This window comes from Cetorhinus maximus, chromosome 4 (genome assembly GCF_964194155.1).
Source record: "Cetorhinus maximus chromosome 4, sCetMax3.hap1.1, whole genome shotgun sequence".
Lineage (NCBI taxonomy): Eukaryota > Metazoa > Chordata > Chondrichthyes > Lamniformes > Cetorhinidae > Cetorhinus > Cetorhinus maximus.
In genome coordinates this window covers 132,882,799-132,895,461 of record NC_135882.1, presented here as the reverse complement: position 1 = coordinate 132,895,461, position 12,663 = coordinate 132,882,799, and positions in this window count along the sequence as shown.

Genomic DNA, 12,663 nt, shown 5'->3' with positions numbered 1-12,663 from the left:
ATGTGAGAAAGAACGGGGCACTTCAATGTCCCTCCAGGTGTTCCTTCTCCTCAAGGAGTCAGGCTGGGGCCTTCGGGCGCCCAAAAGGAGGAGAAACAGCAGCTGGGCACCCCTGGGTCATTCACTCAGCAATCTCAAAGGCTGCACGCAGCCAGGCCATGAGTGATTCTGGGGGAAGAAGTGTGTGTGTGGCAGGACCTTTCAGAGCCTTGTGCAAGCATTCTCCAACGCACGGGGAACCTTCCCCCATCACACTCCATCTCAATGTCCTGATCAGTTTCAATTGTTGCCAGCAGGGTTTCAACTGTCCATCTGAGCTCACCTGCATCACCACCCACCCACTGATTACGCTCCCATGCAGCACCTGTGCCCGAGGCTCCGCTCACTTTTGATTTCAAGAACATGGCTGTAGTAAGTTTTTTTCTCACCTCCCCTGTCATTTCCCCTCCCCCAGTCACCCATACCATTTCCCCATCACTGTTGAGCCCCCTGGCATCATCTTCCGCCTCCCCACCGTCACCTACCAACCAGAACCCTTTGCTTTCCAGTGTGTCCAGGTGAATGTGCACGTTCCCAACCTTCCCAAGAATCCCACCCCATCCACATTGACCTCTCCAACATCCTCTTTCTCACCCCCAGGGTCTGTGTCTGCATCTGAGTCTCCAGCAACCATCCACGCCGTCCCTTCTATCACTACTGTTGCACCCTTACCCTCCCACCCTTCTGGCTCGCTCTGTCCCCACTCATACTCACCATTCCCACTGACCACACACACCCTCAGTTCGCTCCCCAGGAGGCAGTCATCGACTCCGCAGACCCATTCCTTGCACGTTCACCTGGACATCCCCCACCCCCTTACTCCCTCCTCCACCCATACACCCTCCTTCCCACTGGACTCCTTCCCTCCCTCCGAACTCTTCCGTCCCCTGGACTCCTTTCCCCCCCACCCTCCCCGAAATTTTCCGTCCCCCTTGACTCCTTCCACCACCCCCCCCACCCCCCCCACAACCCCCCTCAAACTCTTCCGTTCTCCTGGGCTCCTTTCCCCCCCCCCACCCCAGAACTCTTCTGTTCCTCTGAGCTCCGTTCCCCCCACCCCACCTCTCTGAACTCTTCCGTCCCCCAAGGACTCCTTTCCCCTCACCTCCGAACTCTCCCGTCATTGTGGACTCCACTGCCCCTATCTCCGAACTCCTCTATCTCCATGTACTCCTTCTCCCATCGAACTCCTTCCCTTATACCTTCCTCCCCAGTTGCTGCATTCTTCTCCGTTACACCCTCCTCCCACCGTACTCCTTAACCCCCCGCCCCCCCCCCCACTTCCAACCTTACCCCTCGACACCTTTGCTCCCCCCCCACCCCGCCAACCTCACCACCCATCCCCCGGTACACCTTCCTCTCCTAGTCAAACTTAAACCTACCTCTCCCCACCTCGACGATTATCTGTAGCAGCCCATGGTCAAGACCCTGATGTCCCGAAGCAGACCCCCAGACAACAACAGAGACTTCCCACCTTCCGTGAGCTGCTTCGTGGTGCAGCCAGGTCCGTGAGAATCCATCCAGCATGCGATGCATATGTTCTTCCAGGGTCCAGTTGCGGTAGGGCTCCAGCATCTTCTGCTCCTTGGATGTCCACAATGTGAGCAAGGCCTTAATGGTAAGTCCCAACTTCTGCACATCCCACTGAGACACAGAAACACTTGTCAAGACATGATCTGGGCTGGCATATTTTCCCGCCGACACGAGTAGTAAATTTGACTTGGGTGATGATTCCAGCGAGTAGGGCTTATAATTAGATGCAAGTGTATTAAAATGACATTTCCAACATGCGACAGTGGGAAAGGCGACCCGCGATTGACGGGTGGAGCGGACAATCACAAACTGGTTTCATGACGGCATGAAAGCGATTTTTGGCCTTCTCGCCATATTGTCCGCTCATGCCTGCCATAACACCTGGTGCCAACGGGGATGTAAAATTCCAGCCCTAGCGTACAGAGCAGTTGAAGTCACTACATTGCTGTACAGTAGTGAGACCTCAACTGTGCATTCACGACACACAAGAGTGCCTCTGTCGCATCCTCTAGATTCAATGGGAGGACCATCAAACTAACGCTAGTGCCCTTTCTCTGGTAAATGCAACACAGATCAAACAGGTAAGTTTGAACTTATGGTTCCAAAGACTTTCTACCATTGGGTTATGCATGCGTCTGCTGTAGACTAATTGAAAGATTGATTGGTAGTATTGGTCAACAACTTATTCTTGTTACATCATATGACTGCCAGGATGGTAAAGTTGAACTTGATGGACCATGGTCTTTTTCCATCTAGTAACTCTTATGAATCAATGTTGACATCTTAATCAAAGCAGCAATTGGGGCATTTCAAATGGCCTCTGCACGGGGGCGGGGAAGAATGCGGCAACTGGGGAGGAAGGTGTCAGGAAAGGAGTTCGAAGTGGGAGAAGATAGAAAAAAAATCTGCCAGGACTTGGTTCTATCTGGTAACCCTTGCTGGAATATGAGTGTATGTGAAAGATAACAGGAGACAACAGAATCGGATTCAACGGTGATGAGCTATGCAGTCAAATAACTTGCCAAACTTGTCTGCAAGCTCACGCAAGGCATTTTGAACAAAGTGCTGGAGTGTTGCTGTGCCTGTGGAAGAACAACCCACCAACAGTAGGTACATTTAGGAGAGCAGAAGGAGAGGAAATGCGGGGGATTAAAAATATATCTGTATCTGTGTATACAGGAAGCTACCAAGAAAGCTTTAGCAAGCTATTCAGTAGGGCAGACTGGCACATTCCTGTGTCTCAGTTCTTTCGCATTTCAATCATTTAGATTGGATTATTTTTAGCCCGAAAGCAATTTGTGGCTTTGGCATGTTTTTGTCAGGTCAACAGGATAAACAATGCCTCCCCATGACGGAGGACAATGTTTCAGCTGAGCTTAATCTGTGTAGAAGCTGTCACTGGGAATCAATCGTTTTACAACCTAGCAGTCTAGAACAGTGAAACCTTGACATTATCAATGCTTTACTATTTTGCAATGAAGTTGTACGTGGATGCAAGTGTACATAGGCACTGCTTAAAAGCTGTTCTCCATGAGAAGCCCTCAGCATGTTTTATTAAAGCTGAAAATGCTGGAAATATTCAACAGGTCAAACAGTATCCGTGGAGAGAAAAACAGAATTAACATTTCAGATCAATGACCTTTTGTTAAACCTAGAGAAAGTTAGAAATGTAACAGGTTCTAAGCAAGTACAGAGGCAGGGAAAGGCGAGTAGGGAAAAACAAAAGGGAAGGTCCTACCTTCCACCCCATCACAGCCTCTACCTTTTGTTCCCCATGATCCTCTCTTTCTAGCTCAGGGGAACCTTTTTATCACAAGCCATTCACGCATGGACAAAATCAGTTGTGGGCCACACATAAAAATCAACTTAATTTAGCTTTTCTTTTAGAGGGAATATAGAAACGTTCAACTCACCGGCTGTTTTAGTGCAATGGCTGAATTTGAATATTATGTTGTTAAATATTTTTATAGTAATTTAGCTTAAGCTTTTATCTGAAGCAAATTCATGACAATGATGATAAATGCTATTTTGAAGGCGTTACTGTCACAGGCCTATATTTTTTATAAATCTTGCTGCGGGCCGGATGAAATTGAGCAATGGGCTGGATCCGGCCCACGGGCTGTAGGTTTCCCACCACTGCTCTAGCTGTTGCTAATCCTGATGAAAAGTTATCACCTGAAATATTAACTCTGTTTCTTTGTCCACAGAAGCTGCCAGACCTGATGAGTAATTTCAACACTTTTTATTTCACAATTCTAGCATTCACAGTATTTTGCCTTTGTTTTGCCGCTGTATGTTTTACTTAGTAAGGGTCTTACATTTGCTTCAGCATCACAACTAAGTGGCCAGTAGCAACATTACAGAAGCCATTACAATACAATGTGATGATAACCTTTTGCAATGGCTTGATGGTTAAATGCAGCCTTTTACTGATCAATGCAGGCCAGGAAGATCCCATGTCCACTGCTTGATATGTGCTGATTGGACTGATGTTTCAGTGCCCTTGAGCTACAGGGAGGTAAATCAGACAGAATGCCCCATCCTGATCTTTGTCCATGATTCTGGTTTGAAAATAAGCAAATAGGGTAGACTTTCAATGAACAGAACAGGTTTGACTATGATCCCCAATAGTTCAGATTAATGGTACTTTTTCCAAGTCATAAGGTGTTTGGTTCAAATCGTAAAGAAAGAAAGACTTGCATTATTATATACTGTATTGCCTTTCATAATCTTCACAGCCAATGAAGTACTTCTTGAAGCATTATCACACTTATAATGTTGGAAATGAGGAAGTCATTTTGCACACAGCATAGTTCTACCAACAGCAATGCAATGAAGACCAGATAATCTGTTTTTACTGATGCTCATTGAAGGGACAAATATTAGCCAAGAGAACACTTCTGCTGTTCTCCGAATGGTGCCATGTGATATTTTACAGCCACCTGAGGGGGAAGACAGGTCCTCAGTTTAACATCTCATCCAAGAGACAGCACGTCCAACAGTGTGGCACTATCTAAATATTGAACTGGAGCGTCAGCCTATGGTTATGTCTGTAGGATAATGTAAATAAAGGGCAGTACTGAGAAAGTATTATCTTTTAGATAAGACATTAAACTAATGCCCCGTTTACCTGTTCCACTGGCAACTTTTAAGATCTAGTCTTAAAAGACTTTTGAAGAGCAGGAGGAAATCTCTCTTGGCCTGTAACTGATTTGCAGTCTCTTTGACAGACACTGGATGGCAGCTGTAGGCAGAGGCAGGGATGAATCTGAGTGGTGCAGCACTCCACAGTCTCAACCCAGCTGACTCACTCCTGTTTTTTTAAGTAAGACTGCAGAAGATTATGATATGTTTGTAGGAACTGAGTAGTAATCCGTAATTGAACAGTATTCTCTCATTACTCAGACATGAGGCTGGAGCTGACAGATACCATAAAAGTCTCCGCTCTCTCTGACACCTGTTCAGAATCCTAAGAGGAAGCAAGCTTTAGACAGTCTCAGCCTAGTTCAAATTGACAATTCTGCTGCATGAAACTGTACTTTTGTTGCTCATCTTCATGAAGACAAATTTAGTAAAATGCAATGAATAAACTGACATAGCAGCAGCACACAAGCCAAAACATTTCTGTTGGACCATAAGCTTAATTAATTCAGAGAGAGTTTTTTTCTCCCCATCTTCCTCTCTTGAAAATTCAAGCCTTATTCTTTTGGTTATTCTTATTAATATTATTTCAGTGTTCTTGATTTAGAGGGAGGTAAATCAGACAGAATGTCCAATTCTGATCTTTGTCCATGATTCTGGTTTGAAAATAAGCATATAGGGTAGACTTTCAATGGACAGAATCAGGTTTGGTTATTATTATATACTATCATGGCAGCAGCACACAAGACAAAACATTCCTGCTGGATCATAAGTTTAATTGATTCTGAGAGATTTTTTTCACCCCATCTTCCTCTCCTGAAAATTCAAGCCTGATATTATATATTAAAATAAATGGGTTAACACTGGTGTTTAAATAACAAGGTTAGAGTTCCCTGGGTCCCAGATGCTCTCCAAAATCTATGTCAATTGACCATTCTCCACACGTGAATCTCGAAATTGAGTATTATCAGGATAGCCACAGATGGCATTACAGCCAGATGCTGATCTGGTCCCCAGCCAATGTCCATACCAGAACAATTTTCAGTGGGAGTTACCTTACATCCTGGTTGATTTTCTCTTAGCCCACGAACATTAAACTCAATTAAGCTGCTAACTTTAGTTCTCCCCAGCACCTACCTAACGGTGGCTTGGACTTAATAAATCTCTTTGATTGTTCCTTCTGGCTAAATCTAGAGGTATAGTATTTTGGGAGTCCTGGTTGACCCTTGACTGAGCTTCCTCCCTTACAGCTAGTCTGTTTCCAGTGATTCCACCTCCAGAATCTTAGCTATTTATGTTTTCACAGCTCCTTCACCCTAATCCATGCATTTAACACCTCAGGATTGATACTCATGCTGCCTGTATCCTTCACAAATTCCAGCTCAATAAGAACACTGCAGCCTACTCCAGTCTCTCTGCATAATTCACATACATTCATGAACCTTATCCTTGGTCCAGTGAATCAACTTTAAATTCATCCTCATAGTCTTTCTCTCAAAATTACTCTACCTCGCTATCTCGCCACCTTTTCAAAAGACTCCTAAAACCCTTTTCCTTGACCACTTCTTTGGTCTTTCCATTCCCAAATCTTTCCCAATCAGCTCTATCTTTTCCAGCTTGTTAAGTGGTCTGAAATATGATATATGTTGAAATACCTTTGCCCTTGTTGTTGCCCTGGCTGAGACCAGTTTAATCAGTGTGGACTGGAGATCAAACCCAGGGTCTTCCTGGTCTGTATGGTTTAGTTCCCCACTACCTTTTCTTCTGATAAATTATTTCACTAAATTAAGTCTCTTATGCTCCCTGAAGCATCTTAAAGAAAGATTTGTTAGCCCTTTCGCTTGGGTTATACAAGGTGTAAAATAAATCACCCTCATTAATCAAAGTTAATTGTATTATATCAGGTATATTCTTCTACCTGCTTCAGATGAGATGCAAGGTACTGTCTTCCAGTTCCTGTGGTTAGGTATCAAAGATTCCCATAGTTCAGGAGGCTGTTAAAGATCCTCTAGTATATGTTGAAGAAGAGCAGAAAGCTGTCCTGCCCAACATCCTTCCCTCAATTAACGTAATCAAAAGCAGAGTAACTGGTCCACTACTGCTCTCTATGGGATCTTGTTGTATTCATCTAAAAAAAAACAAATAATTAATTGCATTGAAGTAATTTGGGATATTTCTGAGAAACTATATAAATAAAATTGTTTTCTTTTAATTTAAGGTGTTAAATTTGCACTGAACATTTGTTTGCCATATATTTTTAAAACAAATTTTGTGATCAATATAAGGGATGTTAGTGGTCAGAAATGGAACATTCCCCATTTCAGGCAGTCTATGCTGTGATCAAGCAGTCCCATGTCAAATACAGCAGTGATGCAGAGTAAAACCACTCAATTGTCCCCCAACATTGTACCTCAGCCCTAATTTCAGAAGAGCAGCTGTTCTCCATGGATGTGACATTTTCCCCATTTTGCACACCAACCATTGTGTGAGTACTCTGAGATTACTAGGGGCTGTTTTATTTCCAGGGATCATTGCATACTAGAACTGGAAATGATAATTACAAAAGTAGCTTCCGATAGAGAGCTGGTACGTTGTCCTAGAACTTTGAGTTCAGCTCAACCTGATTAACTAAAAGTTAATTCCTTTTCCTTTTTGGCTTTAAAATTGTTGGGTGGAATTTAATGCTTTGGCCCATGGTGAGTTTGGTGGCAGGGGCATCTAATCAGGAGGGAGGGGGATGGGTAGGGACCCATTTAAGTCCACGGCAGGAAGGCCCATGGATGGCCTTCCAGCCTCTCTGTCAACTGAGGTCCTTAAGTAGGCAATTAATGCTCACTTAAGGGCCTCATCCTACCGCTGCTGGTATTCCCCAGCGGCGGGCAGGGGACTCACCATGCAGGAAATCTGAAAAGCAAACCCTGTCAGGGGTGCTTGTAGGCACGCAGTTGGGGGGGTGGACGGGGTTCCTCGTTCAAAGGCACTCAGTGCCTGATCGAGGTACCTGGCATCAGGAAGGGAGGTGCATCACGAAGGGTGGGTTGCCTGCTGAGAGCCACGCCCCTGCCCCTGAACCCCCTCCCATACGACCTCCACAGAGATACTTGCAGATCACTAGTCACGTCTTGCCAATTAGGAGCACCTGCTTCTTATCTGTCTCCCACCCAGCCAATTTGTGAACCAAGTCAATAATTTGACTTCAATTCCATGGGCCTCAACTTTAGCTAACAATGTTTTATGAGGCACTTTAACAAATGCTTTCCAGAAGCCCCTATAAATAACATCCTTAGACATTTCTCTATCTACTACTTTGGTTACCTCTTCAAAAAAATCAATCAGGTTCATCAGGCATAGCTTATCCTTTACAAATACAAACATTATCATGAAGGATTCCTTTTGGAAATAAATAGAATAAGTTTTCATCCCATCAGGCCAAACAAAGGGAACAAAAGTATTTTAATACAATGCAAAGCACCCTTTATAACTCTAGAAATTAGGGGCAGAATTTTCTGCCTGTTGCGCAGGCGGGCCCGACCCAATCTCCGGCGGGCGGGGAGCTGATCCCCGCCGGAGAAGCGGGCCCCACTGCCATTTTACGTGGGTGGGCCAATTAAGGCCTGCGCAGCATGACGTCCAGCAGGAAGAGCTATGCGCTTCCTGTGCGAGCAGGGGGGGATTCCCCAAAAGCGAGAGTGCGCTCTTTCACGCATCGTACTAAAGAGTGTACATCTCCCTCAGACTAAGTGCTGCCTGAGGGAGATCGCTTACACTCTGAAAAATGTTAAAAATAGAAAAAAATAATTCCCTAACATGTCCCCCTCATGTGATAATGTCACATGAGATGGGACATATTCATAATATACATACTAACTTTATTAAAATGTTTAAAACCCTGCATGAAACCTCATCCCGCCGCTGGATGAGGTTTCATGTTTTTCTATTGCCCATCAGGGCTTCTGGCCTGCCCGCCAACCTTAAGGTTGGACGGGCAGGTCCTTTAATTGTTTTAATGATCCTGTCAATAGCCTCAATTGGCCGTTGACAGGTCGGCAGGCCCGCAGCTGATCTCGCTGTGCCCCTGCCTTCCTGAAAATTTAAATGAGGCGGGATGATGTCGGGGGCTCCTCCCAATGTCATCCCGTGTCGTTTTACACGTCGGTGAGTGGGCCCTGTCCCCTGATCGCTGACAGCAAAATTCTGCCCTAGGTGTCTTGGGGTTCAGGTTGCTGGGTGGGCACTGTAGTACAAGCGTGTTCGGCATAGCAAGGGTTAGTATGAGGCTAGAGAACTATACTGCCCATGGTATGATGTAGAGAGTCACATAATGGTAGACTGAGCACAGTAGTAGAGTCTGGAAGGAGCCAGCATGGAGAAAGCAGGGCTGTACCTTGGATACGTATATAGTTATGGGTTACCATTAAGTGGTTTATGTTCAACCGTACAAGCCTCCAGACTTCACAGTGAGACACCACACAACCTTACAACATGGTGTCAGTGAAGGATGGACCCCGAAATTCCACAGAAGTTGGAGAAGGAACCCAGAATCTCAAAGCATGAAAAACTAAAGAAACTGAAGCCTGACCCGAGTGAAGTGCACCTAAATTAAAGACATAGTTGGAGATCGCCAAAAAAGAAGCTCCAATGCATACATGGAGGCTGAAGGACTCCACCATGGCATGTGGCGGTCCATTGCCAGATGTGATCAAACGCAGAGTCAAGGGACCTAGCTAGATCACAAAAGGCTAAGCAAAATTCAAAAAAAAAGGGGAAAAAAGGCTGAAAAGCTGTATAAAAATCCACAGTGCAGATGAGAAGCCAGGCCTGATCGAACGCAGAGGCAGAGTCAAATGACCTAGCTAGTTCACAAAAGGCTGAGAAAAATTCAGGAAAGAAAATAGGCTGCAAGTCAGACGAAGAATCCACTGTGCAGATGGAAAGAAGAACCTAAGTGAACACAGAATCAAGAGACCTAGCCAGATCACAAGAAGGCTGAGCAAAATACAGTAAAAAGGCAGAAATTACCCTTTAAAATATGCAGCAATGAGGGTCAGCACTAGCATACCAGAGCACAGCTGCAAGAAAGCTGTGCCAAGGGTTCACAGACGGCACCATAACATGTGGTCACTGAACTCAACAGAATGAAAAAAAAGTTTTTAAAACAGCAGGCAGAACCTAAAATCACCTCCATTTGATTACCAGGCTTTAAAAAAGTAGCTGCCCCAAACAACTTGTTTTGAAGGTTTCCTGCAGAGAGAATAAGTTTGAAAAAAATGGCCCCATCAGTGCCATGGGAACCCGCCAAAACCCGGCAAGTGCAGGAAAAACAAAGAGAAGGGAAAAAAAAGGCAGCTATAGAGACATCTTGAAGAAAACAAATTAAAGGGGTATTCAACTGTTAAGAAAAACGGCCATGGCTAGTCAGTTAAAACTACCAGACCAATTTGAGCTCATGCAAGGGCCAAACTAGATGCAAAATTGGGTGTCATGGAGAAGAAAACTTTTTAGATTACAGGAGTACATCAGGATTAAGTAGGAAATCAGAAAAAGTGCAAGTTAATATGTTTTTATACTTGTTTGGTGTATTTATGAATGAAGTAATCCTAAAATAAGGTATAGATGAATCCTCAACCACATTTGGTGAAATATTTTTGTTTGACAAGTATTTTAAACTCTTTAAACTGGTGGAGTGTGCAGACCTTAAAAGGTCCAGAACACCCCAATAAAGCCCTGAAGGGTAAGGAGACCCCGGAGCGAGGGTGGGGGGGGGGGGTGGTGGGGGACCCCAAGCAAACCACAAGGTGGTCACAGACCATCAGAATGAAGAGCATGAGCTGAAGAGTTTAGTGCAGAGGAAAGAAGATGCTGAGAAGCAGCTGAAAGGCTTAAATGTAGAGCTTTTTGAAAATGTCGACACATTAACTAAAATGCAACAGCAGCTGGCAGTGCAGAACGAGCAACTGGCTATGAATGAAGGAAAGTTATCTGAGGTAATCCAAAACCTACAGAAAGAAAATGAAGCCATTCCACAGAAAAATGTTTATATCAAAGTGGAGTTATAAGAACTCAACCAGTAGTATTGAAAGAAGTAAAGAAATTGCTGCCTGGAAACACTCTTTGAAGAATCAATGTATAGTCCTGGATAAACATGAGGAGTTAAAACATTCTGAAGAATATTTCTTCAGAAAAAGCTGCGTTAAACTCAGTAGTGACAAAGCAGTGCACTGAAGCATATTGAGTTGGAAAGAAAAATAACAAGAAAATAAGCAGTTGAAAGAACAGCTAATTGTCCTTCAAGGTAAAATGCAAAAGGAGTGCATAACCCTTTAGCAGCATGAAGAAATGAAGACTGTCTCGAACAGCAGAATGGAATAACAGCAGAAAAAAGACGAGAAGATTCTGTTGAATTACAAGAAATCTCAGGATGAAGTAATTGAGCTTCACAAAGAAAAGGAAAACCCATTGAAGGACCTTCACATGCTACAAGGATCCCTCAGGTCAAAGTTTGTTCCTCTGGAAAATTAGAAGGAGAAACAAAATTAATTTAATGTCACACTGACAAACTGAAGAACCAGTTAGCAGAGAACACTCAACAATGTTCAATATTCCAGGAGGAAGCCAAGAGGTACAAGAAAGAAACTGAAGAGCTGAAGAACCATCTGAATGGAAAAGAGGAGGCACTGATAGGAAAAGCTGCAGAGCTTTCCAAGCTGCGAGCAAATAATGAAGCCATGAAGCACAATTACAGAACTGAAAAAAGTGAGGTTTTGCCGGAGATAGATATGGCCAACAGTGAAAGCAAAAATGAAGGACAAGGACAAAGTTCTGCTACAGAAAGAGAAACAAAAGAAGGAAATAAAGTTGGAAAATGCAAATCTGAAGCTGAAGATCAAGGAACTAGGAAGGAAAAGCACTGGATGCCTCAAACTGAGAACCATTGAGTTGTTAAAAAAGGAAATGGTTGAAATGAAAATCAAGAATCTAGAATGTCAAGAAAGAGTTGAATAGTTGCAAGACAAAATAGAAGTTCTTACAAAAGAGCGTGAAGAGTTTCAGAAATAACTTGCAGAAGTAAAATTAAAGAACGTGATCTTGAAGGATAGCACATAGGAACTAGGCTCTGCTAAGGAAAAACTGTCCAGTGCAGAGAACCAACTTTCACATATGGAAGATGAGCTTGCTATTGAAAAAATAAAACTTGATTAACTTCAAGGATCAGAAGTATCTAGTAAGCATTGTGAAAAGAGCAATAAAATTCTTGAACTTCAATCCAATCTGAAGAACGTGAAAGATGAGATGCGCACTATGGAAGAGCAAATCCAGACTTTAAAAGCAGCTGACTCTGAAACAAAGACAACTGAACTCACCAGAGTAGTTGCTGAGGTGAATGAAAAGAATGAAAAGATTCATAAGCTTGAAAAAGAATTGGAAAATAAAAGAGTAAACATAATAACAAAAGAGTAAACAAATATTTGGCTGAAATTGTGAAGCAAGTGGAAATGAAGGTTCTAATTTTGAAATGTCAGCGTACAGCAAGATCACGGTGGACCCCACGGAAAAAGAAAACCACCCTCCACTCTAGGAATGAACAGAGTGAACATTCTCTTTGGGAGGAATGGGACAAACCCACAGTGTCCAAACAAAGCAAATGGACTGTCAATAAAAAGAAACGCAACTCAAAGGAGCGCAAAAATCAAACCAAATGGAGACAACCAAGTGTCGGAAACACAGAGTACTACAATTTCAACACCAAACCAAAAAAGTCAACCCAAAACAACTGATATCACCATTCCTCCAAAAGTGACAGAATGAGATCTGGAAGAATTTTCAGACCTCCAGACCATCTGAATATATAAAGTCACAGACTTGAGGGATGGGGAGAAGTGGTAGCAAGTAAAAATTGTATTGTAAATACATTTGGGTGAGGACTTGTGGGGAGGTGTAGTCTGATGGTGT